At 34.2% G+C, this 22608-nt stretch overlaps 1 long non-coding RNA gene across 1 annotated transcript in view; it reads right to left on the bottom strand.

The window, feature by feature from the left end:
- Positions 1–22608, bottom strand: part of LOC113934743 — a 281624-nt gene that overhangs the window by 17041 nt on the left and 241975 nt on the right. The window lies entirely within an intron of this gene.

Here is a 22608-nt window from a genome sequence, read left to right as displayed (position 1 = left end):
CATTTAAACTCACAAACTTTTTGTGATTTTTTTTGGCATTAGTAAATTTTCAACCATAGTATTCACAATTTATATTTAAGGAAAAACAATTTTTTAACTTCTAATCTCACATTCTAGAATTACAAACCATTGTACTGTTTGCTTTGTTCCTCTTTTACAAATTTCCTTCCGAACCTATAGTGAACATTCACAACGGAGCTCTCAAGTCAGACACTTTATCATTATTAAAGTATCATGACACTTCTCTTGTTTTTACGATCTTACTTGGGATGTTTTTGTTTTTTGTTTTCTTTTTTTTAATTCCAGTAGAGTTAACATACAGTGCTATATTAGTTTCAGGTATACAATATAGTGATTCAACAATACTATACATTACTCAGTGCTCATTATGATAAGTGTACTCTTCATCCCCATCACCTATTTTACCCATCCCCCTACCCACCTCCCCTCTGGTAACCTTCTGTCTATTCTCTATCGTTAAGAGTCCATTTCTTGGTTTGTCTCTTTTTGTCTTTGTTCATTTGTTTTGTTTGTTAAATTCCACATATGAGTGAAATCAAATGGCATTTGTCTTTCTCTGACGAATTTCACTTAGCGTTATACTCTCTAGATCCATCATGTTGCAAATGGCAAGATTTCACTTTTTTTATGGCTCAGTAACAGTCCATTATATATATGTATGAAATGTCACCACAAAAAGATGCTCATATATAATATATAAAGGAATATTAGTATGTGTATTATATATATAATTTCCACTATATATATATAATTTTGTATATATAATTTCCATTATATGTATTCATATATATGTGTGTTCATATATATATATATATACCACCTCTTCTTTATCCATTCATCTATTATGGACATTAGGATTGCTTCCATAATTTGGCTATTGTAAATAATGCTGCAATAAACATAGGGTGCATATTATCTTTTTGAAGTAGTGTTTTCATATTCTTTGAGTAAGTACCCAGTATTGGAATTACTGGATCATGTGGTAGTTATATTTTTAAGTTTTTGAGGATCCTCCATACTGTTTTCCATGTTGGCTGTGCCAGTTTGCATTCTCACCAACAGTACAGGAGGGTTCATTTTCTCTGCATCCTTGCCAAAATTTGTTGTTTCTTGTGTTTTTGATTTTAGTCATTCTGATGTATGAGGTGATGATTCTCATGGTGGTTTTGATTTGCATTTCCCTGGGGATTAGTGATGTTGGGCATGTTTTCTTATTTTAAGATTTTTTTTAAGAGAGAGAGCATGAGAGAGAGGGAGAGAGAGAATCTTTTTTTTTAATTTTATTTATTTATTTAAGAGAGAGAGAACAAGCCAGGGGAGGGAAAGAGAAGCAGACTCCCCGCTGAGCAGGGAGCCTGACATGGGACTCAATCCCAGGACCCTGGGATCATGATCTGAGCCAAAGGCAGACTCTTCACTGACTGAGCCACCCAGGCGCCCAAGAGAGAGAATCTTAAGCAGGCTCCATGTCCGATGCAGGGCTCTATCTCACGACCCTGAGATCATGACCTGAGCCAAAATCAAAAGTCAGAGGCTTAATGAACTGAGGTACCCAGACACCCCTTATTTTAAGAAGTTTTAATTAGCAGATCAATGACAAAACAGAAACCATACTGACTCATCAAAGCAATTACAAAGCACTGGTTCTCTAATGGAGTTGTGCTAGCTTAAAATCTGAAGAAAATTTCAATGTCATTCTGTATGCCCACATGTATTACTAGCATTATATATATATATATATATATATATATATACACACACACATGTATATACACACATTTATGGTTATATACATATACAAATATACGCACATATATGTAGATATACACATATACACATATGCATACATATAAATGGTATATATGTATATACATAATGTGTGTATCTATATTATATATACTATATATATTACATATATGTAATGGTATGGGCAGGGTTTGGGTGAACATAACTCTTTGTGTCAGCAAAATTTAGCTAAAAACATGTTTTGGAAAAGGAACTCTAATCTAGTTAGGGTCTTTGGAAGTAATGCAAAAAATCCAAATTAATAAGTCAGAACAAAAATAAGAAAGAGCATATTTCTGTTGTTTCTGTTTACCTACTAATAGCACGTAATAATTAAGTTACAAAAAGCTTATTATGAAATAATAGAGAAATAATAAGACAAATACAAAATTACCATTAGGCAAACACCACACTAATAATTGCTTCAGGCAAAATTCACCAAAGGATGTAATTGGGTGAAGCAGGATGTTTACATAATCTCAGAGTATCTCTCCAAATATAGTTATTAATTACAAAGGGAAGAATGGTAAATTTACAGTGGAAAGATCCAAAACATATTACCTTAATCAAATATATCCTGAGAGAGGGGCACCTGGGTGACTCAGTTGGTTAAGCATCTGCCTTCGGCTCAGGTCATGATCCCAGGGTCCTGGGATTGAGTCCCACATCGGGCTCCCTGTTCAGTGGAGAGCCTACTTCTCCCTCTCCCTCTGCTGTTGCTCTGCCTGCTTGTGCTCTCTCTCTAACTCTCTGTCAAATAAATAAATAAAATCTTTAAAAAAAGGATATCCTGAGAGATAAAATATATCATGAACCCCCTGATACGAAACACTGACAAGAATACGTCACTTCTGTGATATTGCCAAAAATGCATAACTTCAATCTAATCATGCAAAAAATATCACATAAACCCAGACTGAGAGGCATTCTTCAGAGCAACTGAGCAGTACTCATCAAATGTTTCAAGGTCATGAAAGACAAAGAAAGACTTAAACAAGTGTCATAGATTAGAAGATACTAAGAAAATAACAACTAAATGCAATTTGGGATCCCAGTTTGGATTCTGGAACAGGAAAAATATATTTGGAAAAACTGGTGAAATTTCAATAAGGGCTATAGATTATTCAATATTATTGTACCAGTGTTCACCACACAATGTACAAAAAAATTATGACTATGTCATGTATTAACACTAGGAGAAGCTGGATGATGGGTATATATATATATATATATATATATATATATATATATATATATATATATATACATACTCTTTCTACCACTTTTTGCAACTTTTCTATTGATATAAAATTATTTCAAAAAATGTTAAAGTTGTTTTAACAGAGCTTCAGGTAGGTAATGACATAAATGAAGCCAACACACTCCAAAACTTTCTTTATAGCTGCCAAATTATTCCAATGTCACCATTTTGCTGAATTATATAATTACTCATTGTCTTAGTTCTTTTTCACTCCAAATACATTGAGCACATATTACTCCTCCTTATTTCATTATCGGTAATATGAATGAAACCAATTGCTTAAGCCTATGTTTTCTAGAATCATTACATTTATCTATCCCCCTAATTATATTTTCTATTGTATTATTTCATCAAATTCCAGACAAGTATTTATTGATTGCAGTGTACCATATATCAAGAAGATAGAAGATGATTACAATGTATCTACCCACATAGATTAACAAATCTAGAAAAATAGTTTATGTAATTTATATCTTGCATACCTACTATAATCTACTATCATGCAAGTTAAAATTACTGTGAAATTTATTGATACATTTGCATGCATTTAACAATTACATTCTTGGTTTAAAAAGGATCACCATCATTGATAAAAGATCAAGAACTTCAGGAGTTTAAAGAGAGAGAGAGAGAGAGAAACCAGAAAACAGACTCTTAACTATAAAGAACAAACAGATGATTACCAGTGGGGAGAGGGGGATTGGTGAAATATATGAAGGGGATTAAAAGCATACTAATCTCGATAAGCACTGAGTAATAAATGGAATTGTTGAATCACTATATTGTACCCTGAAACGAATATAACACTGTATATTAACTACACTGCATTAAAATTGAAAAGAAAAGAACCTCAGGAGTTTTGCCATCATTAGATTTGTATATAATGGTGTGAGGTTATACAGGCAGCAGGGATAAAATAAGTTACTATGTATGACATACGTAATGACATACGTAATGACAATTTGTAATATAAACTTGAAATTTCTGGAAGAGAATGTGAGAAACACAATAGAATGTAGGAGGCACAAAAGCATAGCAAAATCCCTGGCTGGGAGTAGCAATAAGAGGGGTATTTCAAAACCACTAACATTTGAGCAATAATTCTAGTTCCTATCTTAATACTAATTTTTATTAACTTTATATTTTTAATCATAAATTTTCTATTTTCTCCATATTTTACTAAAATAAGTGTTATAAAATATTTCATTTGAAAAACAAGCACAAACACTACTGTATAATGATGACACTAGCAGTAGTAAATGATTAGGTGGTAGAGAATACCACTTCCCAAGCTTAAAATGTTTATTTGTTAAGTGCCAGGTTCAAGTCCAAATTTGCCTATGAGATTTGAAATTATGCTGTTGATGAATAATGACTAACATGATAGGCTGCTCTCAAGTTGAACCTAGTGGGTTGTGTTTTTTCTGTATCATGGGTAAAGAACTAAAGATGATGGCAAGTAAGCATTTACAACTAAATATACATATCTAGGAATAATTTCAACTTAGTAAAGAAGAGTTAAAACCTTTACTGTCCAAAATTTAATTGATACATTTAGTTTACTCTGTCAATTTACCTTACGTTTTCTCTCCTAAACACATAAATTTTGTAAAGAAAGGAAAGAGTTAAATAAGAATCCAGAAAACATAACAAACAAACAAAAAATAGAAAAAAGAGACTGAGGGGCGCCTGGGTGGCTCAGTCCTTAAGCATCTGCCTTCGGCTAAGGTCATGGTCCCAGCATCCTGGGATTGAGCCCTGCATCAGGCTCTCTGCTGGTCAGCAAGCCTGCTTCTCCCTCTCCCACTCCCCCTGCTTGTGTTCCCTCTCTCGCTGTGTCTCTCCCTGTCAAATAAATAAATAAAATCTTTTTTCAAAAAAAAGAAAAAAGAGACTGAAACAATATCAGGTAAAAAGGACTTGGGACACCTAATAAGGTGTATAAGAGAAAAGAAGATAAAATAATTGTATCACAAAAGGTCAAAGACCTGGGAAAGATCAAAGCTCCAAAGGAGATCAAATAAAGTAGCAAACATTAAATCTGAGCAATGTATGTAATTTATCATTAGCAGAAATTCATAACACCAAGTACAAATAAACCATGAAGTTACAATTTTTCTAATGATTTTTTCCCTTTTATTCTTTTAAGAATATGTCAATATACAGAAGACTAGTACCTGACAATACTTTCTCTTCTGAAAAGCCATGCCATAAAAAAAAGAATAATGTGTAAAAAAATAGTTATTTCATAAGGGGCAGTAAGAGATGTTTATTTTAACTCCACAGACACAAAATAGAATATTAATTTTATATAATAGGAAAAACAGTTAAAGGTGGTGAGGGAAAAATAAAGACTAAATAGCTACTTGGTAGGCTCCATGTGGTTTATAACATTTTATTTTGTTTTTTATTTATTTTTTTAAGAGTTTGTTTATTTATTTGACAGAGAGAGAAAGAGCACAAACAAAGAGGAGGGAGAGAGGGAGAAGACTCCTCGCTGAGGAGGGTGCCCGACACAGGACTCCATCCCAGGACCCCAGGATTATGGCCTGAACTGAAGGCCGATGCTTAACTGACCGAGCCACCCAGGCACACTGGTTTATAACATTTTATTTTATTTTTTATAGATTTTAATTAATATTTTATTTATTTGACATAGAGAGGCACAGCGAGACAGGGAACACAAGCAGGGGGAGTGGGAGAGGGAGAAGCAGACTTCCCACAGAGCAGGGAGCCCGATGCGGGGCTCGATCCCAGGACCCTGGGATCATGACCTGAGCCGAAGGCAGACGCTTAACGACTGAGCCACCAAGCACCCCATAACATTTTTTAAAACATTTATAAAATTTTAATATTTGGCCAAAGTTGGTCAAATTTTAATGAAGTGTATTTCATCCACCTGAGGTTGACATACAATAAACATGGGGGTACGCTTATAAGAAACAAACTGAGTGCGGCACCTGGGTGGTTCAGTCATTAAGCGTCTGCCTTCAGCTCAGGTCATGATCCCAGGGTCCTGGGATTGAGCCCTGCATCGGGCTCCCTGCTCAGCGGGAAGCCTGTTTCTCCCTCTCCCACTCCCCCTGCTTGTGTTCCCTCTCTCGCTGTGTCTCTTTCTGTCAAATAAATAAAATAGTTAAAAAAAGAAAGGAAAAAAAGAAACAAACAGGGTTGCTGGAGTGGTGGGCTGGGGGGATGGGGTAATTGGGTGATAGGCATTAAGGAGGGCAGGTGATGTAATGAGCACTGTTTGTTGAATGCAAAGGATGAATAACTGAACTCTATATCTGAAACTAATGATACACTACATGTTAACTAATTGAATTTAAACAAAAGTTAAAAAGAAAAGAAAAAAACGAGGAATGTACTGGATGTCCTTTGAGGTGAAGTTCATAGGATGTAAATAGACTCAAATAATAAATTGTGTGCTCCAGAATATTTCATCCCGCATCGTTATGTCTGTCCACAAGGCCACAACCCTCGAGTGAGAGGGTGCATGGGATTGAAGCCTTTTAGTTCAAATTGGAATTTACCAAGACGAGTGGGAAGCAAATTTAAGGTGAACAAACCAGGATGACGACTGAAATCTGTCTTTCAGTATTAATTCACTGGATGAATTTCAGTGCTATTTTTGCCTTCAAACATGGAGTCTAAGCACTTGAGTAGATATTTTATTTATATTTGTGGAATAATTAAAAGAACACAGATAATTTCTCAATTCCGAAGGACCAAAGATAGTCTTCTAAGGCCTGGATCTCTGATCTGTTCCCAGTTTTCCTCTAATTCTAATGTAGAGCAGGGATCTCTAGTTGGAATCCTGACTCTGCTGATCATTTGCTCTCTGTCCTTGGATTTAACTTAACTGAGTCTCAAGTTGTTCAACGTAAAAAGTGACTGATTTCATGGCTTTACCATATTAAACACTTTTTTTAGAATGAGGAAAAAATATAAAGCATTTTATCAAATACTTATCATAATCATTATTATCATCCTCTAATTCGTTTTCTCGCCCCCAAAACCTCTTTCCTATAAGCCCTGAGGACGGTATCTGTCTGTTCCAGCAGTTATTTTTGCTCTGTTGTTCATTGTTTCCTTTTCTCTCAAATCTTAAAATCTGACTGAGGCTTTGCTGCCCACTGCAGGATGAAATGAAGATAAATCTCCCTCCTGCCTGGATTCTTCAGTGACTTTACCTCTAGGGTTCTGTTGGTAATTCTGTAATTTATTACCTGAAGGACATTGTTTATAAATATTTTCATTCTGTGAATATAATACTAGTTTAATACCTATAAAGGTAAGTTTGATTAACTATTATATCCGTAACACCAAACTAAGGAAAACTACAAGGGCTTAAATATTGCATATTAACAATTGTTTTTGTTGTTAATTATAATTATTATATAGATATTCACTCAAAATGTTTGGCCTTCTACTTCAGTTATTGTATTTTCTGCTATTTTCTTGATATATTTGTTTACTAGATCTGTTCAAAATTTGTAATACATCTCAGTCACTGCCTAGAATGGTGCCAAGTATTATAATATGCAATAAATAAATATTGAATGAATAAATGAATGGATCTACACTACACATGTGAAAATGCAAACTTGTTAGAGCAGATCTTAGTGTATTTTGGAGGAAGAGTGAGGTTTAGTACCTATAATAAATTTATAAGGTGAACAGGAAAATGTAATAGATGAATGTGCTGAGCTTTATTTTTAACAGTTCATAGTAGAATGTATTGGGAAGCATTCCTCAAATTTTTTACTATAGTAAAATCTTATTAAAATGTTTTCAGGGATGATAGAAAATGTTTTCTTGAACTATCATTTTATTAATTTCCATATTACTATAAATATGTGGATTCTCCAATGAGGTTTAAAAGTTTTGTTGGTGTTGTTATACTAAAATCTTCACTTAATTGTGTTAATTATAATGGGATTGCACCTTAAAAAATAAGAAAATATACTGGAGTTCTTTGTAAAGTGTGCACCTATTTGGTCTATAAAAGATTTGTAAGATCATAGAATCATAGCTGTATTTTTTAAAGCTAAAATGGACTTTAAAGATGATAAATTTACGGATTTTGTTTTGAACTTGTGCAATTATAATAATGAACTTTAATTCCTTCCTAATGGCCTAGATGGAATTAATTGGTTATTTCAATATCAGGCCTAATCTTGTTTAGAATTTTAAGAGTGTCTTCTTTCCCATAATGAGCTCTATCAAGCTAATTTATAATGTTCTGAAAGCATATTTTTAAGAGCCTTGACATTCACCCTGTACAGTCTTTCATCTTTCCTCTGCATTATTTGCTGTGAAGAAGAACCCATTTTTGTTCCTTTGTAATTCCACTTTGGTCAAGCTATCATTTAGATCTTCCTAACAATCTTTTTTTTTTTAATTATGTTTCTTATATTGATAAAATTTTGTGATTGTAGATTGGACACTATTTTCAAAAATCTGGAAACTGTTTCTCACTTGATCGAAGTTAAAAGCTATCAAATTTCTAAATAACTGCCATGCTGCCATCTTCTGGTTATCCTGTAAGAATTTTATTTTATGCTTGCTTATTAACTTTATTTTTTAAAAAAATATTTCTTCCTGTACTTTGAAATATTACCAAAAATATCCATATTAAGTCAAAGAAAACAGTTTGAATGATTAAATCCAACAAAATAATGATAGCATCTTATGCATTTAAGTATAAAATTTGAATGAATCACCAAAGTTGGAAAAAGTTTTATGCTATGATTATTTACCTGAGAGACTGAAAATGTTTCTTGACATTTTTGTATTATATTACTTTTTACATAATGTTTCTCACAATTTTTCAGTGTGGCAGCAAGATGACCACCATTCTTTCAATGACGGCGAAACTTTCCCAAATATACAATTCTCGTAATTATTAATTAGTGATGCTATTTGAATAGTGCTGAAAGTAGCACTGAACCATTTTGCCAATTTGACTGCCTTATTTTAACTTTAAAAATCTGCCAGCACCTACAATAGTAGCACCAGCCAAATGCCCACAAAAGAGTGCAAGGGGGAAGTCATAGTTTCACATTTTTAAGAGCTTTTGTGTTTTAAGGAATCACTGAAACTTATAACACTCTTTTTCTTGTGTGTTAATCTAATCATTTTCAATGTTTTTTGGAAAATTCACTCCACTGGCATTCTTATCTTAGTAGCCTTTGAGATAAAGGCAGAATCACTTATATATGAGACAAACTGATCTCATACTGAACGATAATTTTAAAATGTAAGATAGTACATGCATAACTTCTAATTCAAATAAGGAACAGTATCTTCAAGTCCTGTGCTTTTTCAGCTGAATATATGAGAGTATAAATCATAATAGCTCATTGAAAATCAGAATGCAAATGGCCCCAATAAATGTTTAGCAACAGAGAATTTTTTTCAACTGTTTATTAAATGCAATCAAAAATCTAAAGCAGCTGAGACAGGTGCTAATTTCATTCCTGTTATTAGTAATTAGTGATGAAATCTAATGGTGTTTGTAAGTAGCTCTCAAACACTTGCCATATTAAACAGAGTTTAAATTATAAGGGACCATTAAAATGTAGTTTTTAAGCTTATTAGACTCGGTCAAACAGGTATTTTGAATAATCAACACCTCTGAGAGCATGTGCCAAGTTAAAATGGCAAAATTGGCCCATTTATCCACAATAGTGGGCACAGAGATGACCTTGTAACTGCTGGATACACTGTGGGTGTATGTGGATTGTGCCATACCCAGATGGTTGGTAACTATTCTGTTTATTGAACTGTAAAGATCTGAAATTCCCTTTATTACTTTGGTATGACAAAATTACTTTTTAGTCTCTTATATTCATAAAAGTTGCTTTTATCATACATTAATAGACAGGTATCAATTGAATGGATGTTCTATCACTCCATAGCTTTACTGTAAATGACACAGGCATCTCTACTTATAAAATGTGCTGTTTGATCCATCTGGGGTTTTTATATATTTTTTCTTTTTCCCTAATAATGAAAATAGAGTTTTTCTTAATACCCACAAATGAAAACTAACACACTTACCTGGGTCAAACCCATGGCTTTGTATTTATTAGCAGCAATCTAGCTGAACTAAATATATTAAAACACTTGAAATATGTATACAGTATAAATATCAGATAGGGGTGCCTGAGTGGCTCAGTCGTTAAGCGTCTGCCTTTGGCTCAGGTCATGATCCCAGGGTCCTGGGATCGAGTGCCACATCGGGCTCCCTCCTCGGGGGGGAAGCCTGCTTCTCCCTCTCCCACTCCCCCTGCTTGTGTTCCCTCTCTCACTGTCTCTCTCTCTCTCTCTCTCTGTCAAATAAATAAGTAAAATCTAAATAAATAAATAAATAAATAAATAAATAAATATCAGATAGAGAGATCTGTCAATATGCCTCTATTAATTCTCTTTTATGCTGTTAAGATTTTCCTTACTAGAAAAATAAAATAAATTGTTATACTCAAGAATTCATTCCTCTGACATACATTCTAAAGCTAAATCTAGAGAGGGGAAACTGACATTTTTTTATTCAATGTTTAAAAAGTTTCAAATTTTATTCTGGGCAAATCATTTTAAAATAACACTATGTAACAGTAAAAATACCTCATTTTTCCTTATTAGTAGTGACTACTGGATTCCCATTAGATTAAGTCACAAATTACAGTTAATTCCATATTCAGGAAATGAATATAAAGACTAAAATAAATATTAAGCTAAGAACTTTCATCACTATAAAATTTGAGAGTAAAATCGGCTTTTAGTTGTATGATACTGGGAATATTTTATGAAATACAACCTACCACTTCTTAAAGAAGAAGAAGAATCAAAAGGGGTAAAAAATACAACTTATTTTTTTATTTTTATTTTTTTAGAAATACAAGAATTTAAGTTCACTCCACCAGCATGTATTGATCTCCAGCTCTATGCCAGGCAACTATTCTAGGTCCAAAGACACAACTGTGCCTGGTACATTTCCTGCCCTCGAGGTGTTCAGAGTTCATCAAGGGAGTTATGGAAACATCGAACTATTGAAACAGTGTGATAAGCATTTGAATGCAGTGTTCTGAAAATTACAGATTAGGGACCATTAACTATGCCTGTGGTGACCAAGAAATGACATTATGGACAGGGCTTTAAAGGATACTTTGATAGTTGCTAGATAAAGGAGTGAATATCTGAAAAAAACAAGAGTGACATAGTTAAAAGTTTGGAATCTTTAGAGTGGATGTATTTGGTGGGCAGTGAGCTTGACGAGGAGGCTATTGCAGCAAAGACATGTGGGACAACATAGGAAACAGAAACAGAAAGGGTAGTGAAGGACCTTGGATGCTAAGCTAATCAGACAACACAGAAAACTAAAACTTTGAGGAGAGGATGCATCTTAACAATAATAACATTATTCATTGGCTATTTTACATGTGAAATCTAATCTGATCTTCACAGCAGTCCTAAGAAATAAGAAGTACTATGTTCTTCCTTTTACAGAGAATAAAGCCAAGGCTTACAGAAGATAAATATTTTCTCTGAAATCCAATAATTAGTAAGTGACTTAACCTGGATTTCCCTCTAGGGGCCATATTCACTTACTCTGCTAAACTGCCAACTTGACCAGACTGGTGTCTTTGAGAACTTTATTGGCCATTCTAAGTGACAATAAATTAGACAGAAGAGACCTTTAAAGCCAAAAAGAACAGTTAAGAGGATGCTACAATAATCTAAACCAGAAATATCACATTTCTAAACAAAGGCAGAGAGGGACTGCAGGGGAGGAATCTTTACCTTGAAGCCAAAAAGCTTGAACTTGAGGGTTCTCCCTGGCACAGACCATTGCCAAGAAAAGCCACAACAGGGCTTCTCAATTGTAATTTCAAATTGTAGTATTTGAAATGCATTAACCACAAATGGTTAAGGCTGCTGTGTCTCTGCACTCTGCCTTTCAGTCTGTCACACTTTGGCTCCTATCTTATAGTGTTGGAAAGCCCACGTGTATTTGGCAATTTGGCTTAAAAAATATGTTGGGCATATACTTAGCTTGAAAATAGTGGGATCTAGTTAAGCAGTTTGCAATAATGTCCTTCTATAAGGAAGTTACGGAGAACTGTCCCATTGTAGGAAAAGTTATCAAGAACATATACAGTTGTAGGACCAGAGGTCTGATCACGATATGAAGGTCCATTGTCACTCAGCGCAGGAAGTATGTGGATAGTGGAGAAGAAACAGTGGAGCCAGAAAGTAATCTGAAGAAAATTCCGAGGGGCGCCTGGGTGGCTCAATTTTTAAGCGTCTGCCTTCCGCTAAGGTCATGATCCCCCGGTCCTGGGATGGAGCCCTTCACTGGGCTCCTGCTCAGCGGGAAGCTTGCTTCTGCCTCTCTCACTCCCCCTGCTTGTGTTCCCTCTCTTGCTGTGTCTCTCTCTCTGTCACATAAATAAAAAAAATCTTAAAAATATATATTCCCAATCATACAAGCAAACTATGAACAGAGTATCACATTCTCATTGGTATCTCAGGATCTCAAAGAGGGATTATGCTGTATTAGATAATAAATCATATACAATTTTAAACATACCATCACCTCTTTATTTTTTATTTTTTTTATTTATTTATTATTTTTTTTTGTGGGGACCGCCTGGGTGGCACAGTCAGTTTAGCGCTGGACTCTTTGTTTCAGCTTAGGTCCTGATTTCAGGGTCCTGGGATCAAACCCCGAGTCGGGTTCCCTGTGCAGAATTTGCTTGAGATTCTCTTTCCCTCTGCACCCTCCTCGCTCTCTCTCTCTCTAAAATAAATAAATCTTTAAAAAAAATTTTTTTTGGTGAGAATCAAATGAAATTGGTTGATCAGTATTTCTGTGTTGTAGGGCATAAACCTACAGCAGTACTGCAAATAACAAGTCTGCCTGTGGGTAAAGTTGCATGTTTTATGTTTCTCATTATTTCAGATGTCCCAGTACAACTGATACATTTTTGACCATGTCAGATGATTCCAGCCTAAACAGCAAGTAAAACTGCCACTGACACATCAAAATGGTCAAACCATATTAAAGATGATTATGTTTCCATTTTCTTAAAAAAAACAATATTACATGATTGTTGTCATGAAGAGGTATTGATGAGTATGCAACAACAAAAAATAAACAAAAATGCTTTTTAGGTCCACATCATTGGAATTTACATAGCATAACGGCATAATAAAGACTACGGAAATTACTACAAAACTGAAACTTATGTATTTCACCTACAATTTTTCAAAGCCATTGACCACGAGCTTCCTTTCACTGCATGTATCTTTATAATAAAAACAATTAATATCCATTTAAAAAACACATGAGGAAGGATTGTTGTCTGGTTGAAGTGCCTGTTAAATACTTATAGATCATACTGAGCAAATGAGTTTTGGACAGAAAGTTCAACTTAGAAATTAAATATTTTACATTGGAAGCCATTATAGAATGCAGTTCTCTATGTGAATTAATCAATAGACTAGATATGAAGACCACTGGAATTTGAGAGTCTTGAACACAGAATACCACACAGAGGATACTGAAGTTGCCCACAATCTTCTGAAGGCATAAGGGTCGAAAGATACAGTGAAAGGCCAGTACCAAAGACCTCCAAAAATAAAAACAACCACATGAAAATCAGTAAGTTTTGAAAGAATGAACACTAGATTCTGTAGGCTGCAAAAGAGAAAGAATCATATGGTAAACGTTTCAATCAATATTCTATAAACACTAATGAGAATCAAGAAAAGGACAACTGTTGCTCGGGTCACATTCATAAGAAAACGAAAAGTTCTATTCACAAAAAAAAAGAAAGAAAGAAAAAAGAGAAAAGGGGGTTATTGGAGGAAGTCTAGGCTTAAGTAAAATAACAAGTTTTAATAATCTCATTTTAGGAGAAAATGAGATTTCAATAAACATAAAAAGAGTTAAACATAAGAAGAAAGTTTGGGGCTTTAACTAAAGGATAAAGCAAGGAAGAATGAGGGACTAGTGTAAAGGAAGTTGAACCCATGAAAGAGATTGGATGGAAGGCTTTCATTTTGAACTACCATATTCACAAAAACAAAAGAAAAACAAGACTTAAAAACACAGAGAGAAAGGACACGGATTAAACCTGCTTTCCAGCACAATAAAAATCTCTTATAGTCTGCAAATTCCCTTTCTTAACTGATCCTAAAAGGTACCAGCCGTTTGAAATTCACCAATTACAAACATCAAGAAAAAAAAAAAGAAAATCCAGAGATTTTCGTCAAAATAAACAGAATAACATTTTCAAAGTAAAATACATTTGGGAAATCAAACATACTATATCCCTTTTAGATTATTTCAATGCCCTTTGTGTTATAAACTATCTGAGATATCTTCCAGTTTAAGAAGAAAAGAGAATTAACTTGTTAGTTTTATTTAACATTTCTAAAACTTATATGAACTGAGAGCCATTTGGAAAAAAAGAAACTACAGTGACCCTGAATTACAGATTCCTTGAGTGAAAATAGCAACAGCAAAATGTCACTTGAATGAATGATTTTCAAAACACCTTGAAATGCTTTGTAACTGTGAAATACAGACCTGTAAAGAAACAACGCATGATCTGAAACTAGATGGCTGAATGAAGGAAGGACCACTGTCTATACACTGTAAGTTTCTGGAATACAGAAACCACTTGTTTAATCTTTGTAGCTCAGTCCAGCACATAGCAGAAAATAAATGTATTTTGGCTGATTGAGTGGTACTTCATTGGTATTAAGTGTTTAATTATACTTTGCCCAGTTTATGTAAAGTCAAAGTGCCATGGATATATCCTAAAGACCATGATCACTGATTGTCAATGAATATGCTCATCCACATTTCTAGCTGATGCTGTTACATATACCAATCAATTTATTTTTTTTAAAGATTTTATTTATTTATTCGAGAGAGAGAGAATGAGAAATAGCACGAGAGGGAAGAGGGTCAGAGGGAGAGGCAGACTCCCTGCTGAGCAGGGAGCCCCACATGGGACTCGATCCCGGGACTCCAGGATCATGACCTGAGCCGAAGGCAGTCGCTTAACCAACTGAGCCACCCAGGCGCCCCTATACCAATCAATTTAAACCTTACAAAATGATAGTCACTCAAAAAATTATGAACATTTCTTAAGAGATGTGCAACATAGCATTTATATCTCTAATGCAAGAAGATAAATGATAAGAAGAGCTTTTTGACAACGGCTCAGGGGTAATCTCTTGGTTCTATACTAAGAGTTTAGAATTCATTTAAATAAGAAAGACTTCTAAATGAAAGAACCACTTGACTGATTTTTTTTTTTTTTTACATTTGAGAAGGAATAAAGAATCAAGACACTTATTTAAAAGTCCTTTCCTATCAAGAGTAAATATTAGGCACTTCCATCATCCAACAACTTTGAATTTTAGAGGTCTTTTAGTGACAAATATAAATGGCAATTTTTTTAAGCTGTGAGTTCCCAGAATACATTCATAGTAAGGAAAACGCTTTCATATATAGTAAGTCCTCTCTGATGAAATAAAGCTACCAGCTTTAAACCAGCTCTCTTTTCTCTATGCTGCATCAAGTCTAAGCAAGCTAAAGATGAAAGGATGAGAAAAAAAAATTCTCTTCAAATACAAAAGAGTGAAAATGTACTGTACCTAAACTCCAAAGGGATTTTCCTTTTGTCAAAGGCTGCCCTTGTATAAACTATGCTGTTTAAAAATCATGCTAATCTCACTGAAGCTCTTATTGCATTCCTTTGGTTGTTAATTTTAAATAATTTGTAGAAAGGAGAGTTTCTCTAAGTAAATAGAGGAAGCATCTTTGTGGCCTTTGGAGAGTAAGTCAAGGCAACAAAACTTGTTAGATTAAGAAAAGTAGTTTCATCTGGGATTATGAAAATTCAGTTCCATTTTATTGACTGATTTGTCAAAAAATCATTTTAAGTTTGCAATGTTTAAAGGTTAAACTCACAAAACAGAGAAAAACTAACTGCCTCTCAAAAAATTAGCCAGGCCATTGCATGACTTGTTATAGAATTTCCTATAAATCAGAAGGATGCTCTTTATGCAATTTCATCAGAATACCTTTTGGTACAAAACTAAGCATATAGTACCCAAGTCAAAAGTGCATGATGATAAGAGTTAGAGGTTATCATTCTGTTTACATAAAAAGAGTCAGCCTGGGTAATTTTCAAAATATAAAAACAAAGAACAGTAAGTTGGTTATTGAGGGGGAAAACAATCTGTTTGCCCTTTAGAATTTGAAGACTACCTCTTATAAGGCAATAATCTGCTCCTCAGTTTGTCACATAATCTAAACTTAATGTCTGGGTTCCAGCAGTAAATAGCTTGTTGTTCTAATACTTGGGCCAGCTCTACTTATTTAGACCTCTGTTCTAAAGCCTAGAGATCATTTACATGTGTATGTTTAGGGACTATTTTGTGGGTAAGCTGAGCCATATATTAACTCTTCTTACTGAAAGATACATCCCTGGAGATTAGGAATCGATTCCTTTTTTCAACTGTGCATCGCCAACATCTAGAACAAGGTCTGGCTTATACTTGGTACTCAATCACAATTTATTTTGTATCATGTTATAGAATTTAGGCTGCTTTTAAGAGTATATCAAATATTACACTGATTGTATTAATCATTAAAAACATGGTTAAATGATCAAATATAGTATACCACATGGATTTACTTAGAAAACCCAGCTCCATAGAATATTTTAGTACAATCATGCAAAACATTTCTAAAACATAATTTGCTTCATATCCATTTGTTTATTATGAATTCCAGAATCTATCACTAAGTAAATATGTTGCCATACATCTACAGATTATGCAAGTGGAAAAGATATGCCAAATTACTTGAAATGTCAGAGAGAATATTAAAGGAATGATTTGAGGGAAAATACTAATGTTACTATAGTCCTCACTTAAATGAGCTCTATGATAAACAAGGCAAGTCAGTAAAATGTTCAGTGATAATCCTCACTGGCTGTAAAAAAAAAATGTCAAACTCATATAAGAAACACAAAATTTTTCATCACTCTCAATATAATCACAAACAGAAGGAACTGTATTTTTTTTCTTTAATGGAACATTACCTCCAATAAGAGCTAGCAATCTTTTTCTAAGACCTTTTCATTTCAGATACAGTAGTGAAATTTTCACTTATTGTAACGACCTTCCAGAATAGATGAAAACACTTACCCAGAAAGGTATAACACTGTTATAATTAGGCACTTTACAATTAAACATAACTGGTGCCTTCATAATTTCTAGGATCTCTGCCTGGTATACCAATGCTGACTCCAGGTGGGAGTGGAGGTTGGGGGTGAGTAGGAAGAGAATTTTTAACTCCCAAATGTAGTTTTGTTTTGTGCTTGCTGTTGTTGTTTGGCTGTCAGGGAAGGGAATGTTTTCCCTTTTTATTAATACTTGCTATTATTAAAGGTGAAACCACATAGCAAGTCAGAAAAAAAGGGAACTTATTATTTTAAAGGAAGCTCATGAATGTTCTGATAGCAGGCCTGAAGTACTCTAATGTGATATGAGAAACAGCCTGACATAGAAATTTTACAATAAACTAAAGAATACAGGAGATTTAGATTTTGTTGAGTTTTACACCATCTCAGAGGAAATCTTCCGGCAACTGTCTTAACAGAATTCTTTTTATCTAAGCAATGGGAAGGACACTTACAAATGCCTGATACACTCCAGTGTTAAAATTTACATCATCAGAAACACACTGATGAGGTGTTATTTTTTTATTAATGTATAAAAGTTATCTAATAGTTGCTTCTGATCAGATTTTGAGCCTAGGGAGAACTATTTCCCTTAGAATTAAGGAGAGGGAGAAGGAGAGAGAATCTGGAGCAGACTCCATGCTAAGCACGGAGCCTGACTTGGGACTCAATTTCATGACCCTGAGATCACAACCTGAGCTGAAACCAAGAGTCAGACTCTTAACCAACTGACTGTGTCACTCAGGTGCCCCTCATGAGGCTTTTAAATGACATCACAAACTTTCAATCAGAAAAGTACAATCACCCTGCCTTGACTCTTTTTTTTTTTTTTAAGATTTTATTTATTTGACAGAGAGAGACACAGCGAGAGAGGGAACACAAACAGAGGGAGAGGGAGAAGCAGGCTTCCCACCGAGCAGGAAGCCCGATGCGGGGCTCAATGCCAGGACCCTAGCATCATGACCTGAGCCAAAGGCAGACGCTTAACGACTGAGCTACCCAGGCACCCCTGCCTTGACTCTATTTTGAAGAAGAGTTTCTCAATTTTTATTTCAATCAGTGCTTGGCACAATTCAGGTATTCAATCAATATTTGATAAATACATAAAATTTTAAATGATTTGGGGGGAATTACATCAAGAAGTTCATGAGTAAAATGACACATAATCTAAACAAAATTTAAGTTAACAAGAAGCTTTCTTCTAAAAAAAAAGAATATTTCTTCTTTAGCATATCATGCACTTGAAAGAGGTAAGTGGGGTAAATTTCTTATATATGAATTGTTTATAGTAATTTGGTGACCCAAAATAAAATTTTAATCTTATATTTAATTTTACCCACATTTTACATATACACATGAAATGTTTACCACATAGAAGAAATTCTGTGATTATTATCATAATTTTATATTGCTGTCCTAAAGGTTAAATGATGATTATGCAGAAATTTCTAAATTAGTAATGGCAATACATTTGTAATATATTGTGTAGTTTATATAGTACCATCATGTAATATCTGAATTGACGCCCACAAAGATTTTGCAGTTGAGTATGACTACCCCCATTTGAATGAAGAACAATAAATAACATAGTGGTTAAGAGCACAGGTTCTGGGGCCAAGCTTACCTGGGTCAGCATCCTAATTCTGTCATTTACTCTGTGACCTTGAGCAAATGTCTCCATATCTCCAAGCCCCAGGTGAATGATGTCAACAACCCTCCAAATTCCATTTAAAATTTTAAGGGATAATGCAGAAAGTGCTTAGCCCATGCTCTACATTCAGCAAGTGTACAATAATGATTTAATTAATAGCAGTAGTCTTAGAGTGGTATTGCTATTAATGAGAGATTGGACTGTTAAGTGACTGGTTAGGAAACAGTAACAGTGAAGAGTTTGAACTCAAGGCAGTCTGACTTCACAGATTTTGTTCTTCAAACCAATATTCTACCTGCACGTTTAAGTGAAAAATGAAAAGTAAAATTTTGCTACCTGAAGGAACACTTTTGGATTAACTTTCACAAAGTAGAAACATGTAATTTAAATATTTAAAATCCTTTTCATCTATTATAACTCAGGGTTTATACATATTGAAATTTCTTAAAGTATACTCCTATGCATTATTTGTGCTAGAAAACCTATTCATCAGTGAAAACAAGATACTAACTTTTTCAGCTTAAAAAAGATATTTGGTTAAAATGTTACCTAATTGCTCTATTCACAAAGGAAGAATGGCCTTTCATATATGTATTTATCAGCCTCTTGCTTCTGAACACTAGTGTTTCTTTTGAACTAAAAAAAAAAAAATACTCTTATTTATTGGAAAATAGAGTTTAGGGGCACTATCTTAAATGGACTTCTGTAGAGGAAAACAGGAAGAAGGAAAGCCAAAATAGGGGGAAAATGCAAAAACAAACCTTTAAGTGACCCAAATTAATATAATCACTCAACAAATAGTGGAGTAACTTGAACAGAAGTAGCTCTTAAGGGGGACTGTGATCCTTACCCTAAGAAAGGTTTATAATGCAACAGCCATTAGATTAAAAAAAAAAATCACTGGGGAACAGATTAAAAGTAGATGGGGATAAATTCATAAAGGCACAAGGATGTAGGCTATATGATCTTATTTGAAAGGTTATTGGAGTTAATAAGGTTTTGAACAAGCTGGTAACACAACTCAGTGATGTTGTGGCAAACATCCTATACACATCCTTACAAAATATGCAATCCCTATTCCCTATCCTCTTCTTACTAACACATCCTCACTTTTGTTCAAATAAGGACTGAAAATCCTCTGATTTCAAAGAACAGGTGGACAATCAAACACGAGAAGTCTGCTGAGAAACTTAGGTGAAGATCTGAAAAAAAAGCCAAGAGTAGTGTGAGGAGAGAGATTCCTTGCTCTGACCTCTGCCCCCATTTCATCCCCAGCTAAACCAACACTGGCAACCATCTAGCTTTAGTTTTCATGAGAACATATAGATTCCTGTTTAAGCCACTCTGAATCAAATTCCTTATTTTTTATGTTTAAAATTGTTCACAACTATTGCATACTCCATAACTATTATGGACTAGAGGTTATAGAGATTAAAGTTTGATTAAAGAAGTGGATATGAAGCTAAATTTGATATGTCTGACCAAGAAATCTGCAATTCCATCCTCAGGAACAGAAAATCAGCAGGCAATATGGTGATTCTGATGTAGAATACACATTTGAGGTTGTAATGGAATCTTTACAAGTTGGAAATTATAAAATATATGACCAGAGGCAGATAAATAATGAGTTTATTTATATAGAATTTGACAGCAGATTTGAAACATCAACCATGAATATGGATAGAATAGAGAGGCAAAAGAAGATGGAGGGAAAAATTCACCATTTGGAGTCTGAATGGAGAAATGAGCTACACAACTAGAAAAATAGATTTGACAATGGAGTATGGCTGCCAAATTAACAAGTGCAGTCATATTTGTGGAGACCAAATCATCAGGAGTCATTTGCAACAGATGCACCATTCAATCTTTAAGAAACTAGTGGGGCAAAGTAATGATGCCAAGGATTGCTGTCAAAACATTTCTAGAGCCCTAAGTAAGTCATGCTGTCCACATCTAAAACACCTTCCATTCTCTTTTATTTTCACTTCCACTTACAACCCCAACTACTAACACCTCCACTCGTTCTTCAGATAATAGCTTAGAAAGTTTACTCTTAATCTATCCCTTTGCAATACATGATTATACTTATCAGTATTTATAGTACATTAGTATAAGTTTACTTATCTGTTTCCCCAATGGATATATGAACTCCCTAATGAAACAGGTGAGTCTTGCTCACTATTGTATTCCTGGAAAGAATGGTTTGAATGAAATAGTTATGATTAAGGTAGCTCATAACTTTGAAATTACCACCACCTCCCTCCCCAACTTGTCTGTCCTCTTTGGGCTAGAGTAGTTTATGACACTGACATGGGAGAGAGCATGGGATTGTACAGAAAGACCAGACTTTGAAGCAAAACAAATCACTTTATGATCCTGGTGTTCTACTCATTAGGTTTTAGCCTTAGGAAGGCTACACACATATTTTAATCCCCTGGTTACTCTTCTATTAAAATAGAGATACTAGCTCCCCTCCTCTATTCCCCAGAATTATAAGAGAAAAAAATATGGAATCTATATATATGAATGATAGCTGGCCAAAAGGGGTAAGTAGAAGTTGTGGTGGTATATGGTGATGTTGATCTTAACTTATGTATCTCTATGTTGTCCATATAATTTTTACCTCTTGAGATAACACTTCCACCACTAAGATAATTTATTTCAAGAATCATCTTTGTTGTAGAAGCATCATTATAGTGCATATGAAAAGAATTAAAATATATATTTCCTCAGCTACTATGAAAGAAGCTAACAAATTTCATGTCTAATAATCAAACACATTTTATGCTAAACAAATCTAACCAATACATCTAAATTTAGGAAATTCGTTTTCATAAAGAATGTTAATGGATATTGCTGCATTAAAACAAACAAAATTCATCTTTTATTGGAAACATCTTCAACCAAATCAACCACTTTACATATTTAATAAATATCCTTATGTTCTACCACAAATGAGCTACCTAATGCATCATAATTGCTAAAGTGCTTTCATACATTTATATAAGTCTCACTGTTTGGACAATATAATGTATTGCTGTGAACATATTTAAAGGACTACTTCCCCCAAAAATGCCTTATTACTGGAAAAAAAAAAGGAAGAGAAAGAAAAGAAATTTTGCATATTCTGAAGCAGCTAAACATGTTGCCTAAAGTTTTCTAGGATGTCCCATCCCAAGATATCGATATCACTATCGGCTAAAACACCATCATTATTGCAATAATGACTAAGATGCATACCTGTAGTAAAAGCTAGTGAACTAGAAAAGAATCCTGCAACAAGAGGTGGATCCCCATTACCCTATGCATAAAATAATAATCACGGTTATGTTAAGATGAGAAAAGTCACAAGATATTAATGATAGTAATGAAGAAAAAAAGTTAAAGTTTGTTTTCTTAGTGGGACAATTAATGGAAATAATGATTCTTTAACTGCAGATTATTAGTTTATATGAGTAACTGTGGCTAATCAGGAAGTTGTAAATAAGCAAATTACCAGATGTCAAAAAAAGTATCACTATCGGGGCGCCTGGGTGGCTCAGTTGGTTAAGCTACTGCCTTCGGCTCAGGTCATGATCCTGGAGTCCCGGGATCAAGTCCCGTATCAGGCTCCCTGC

Source organism: Zalophus californianus, chromosome 13 (genome assembly GCF_009762305.2).
Source record: "Zalophus californianus isolate mZalCal1 chromosome 13, mZalCal1.pri.v2, whole genome shotgun sequence".
Taxonomy (NCBI): domain Eukaryota; kingdom Metazoa; phylum Chordata; class Mammalia; order Carnivora; family Otariidae; genus Zalophus; species Zalophus californianus.
Note: the sequence above shows the minus strand (reverse complement) of the source record. Positions and strands in the feature narration are given on the sequence as shown.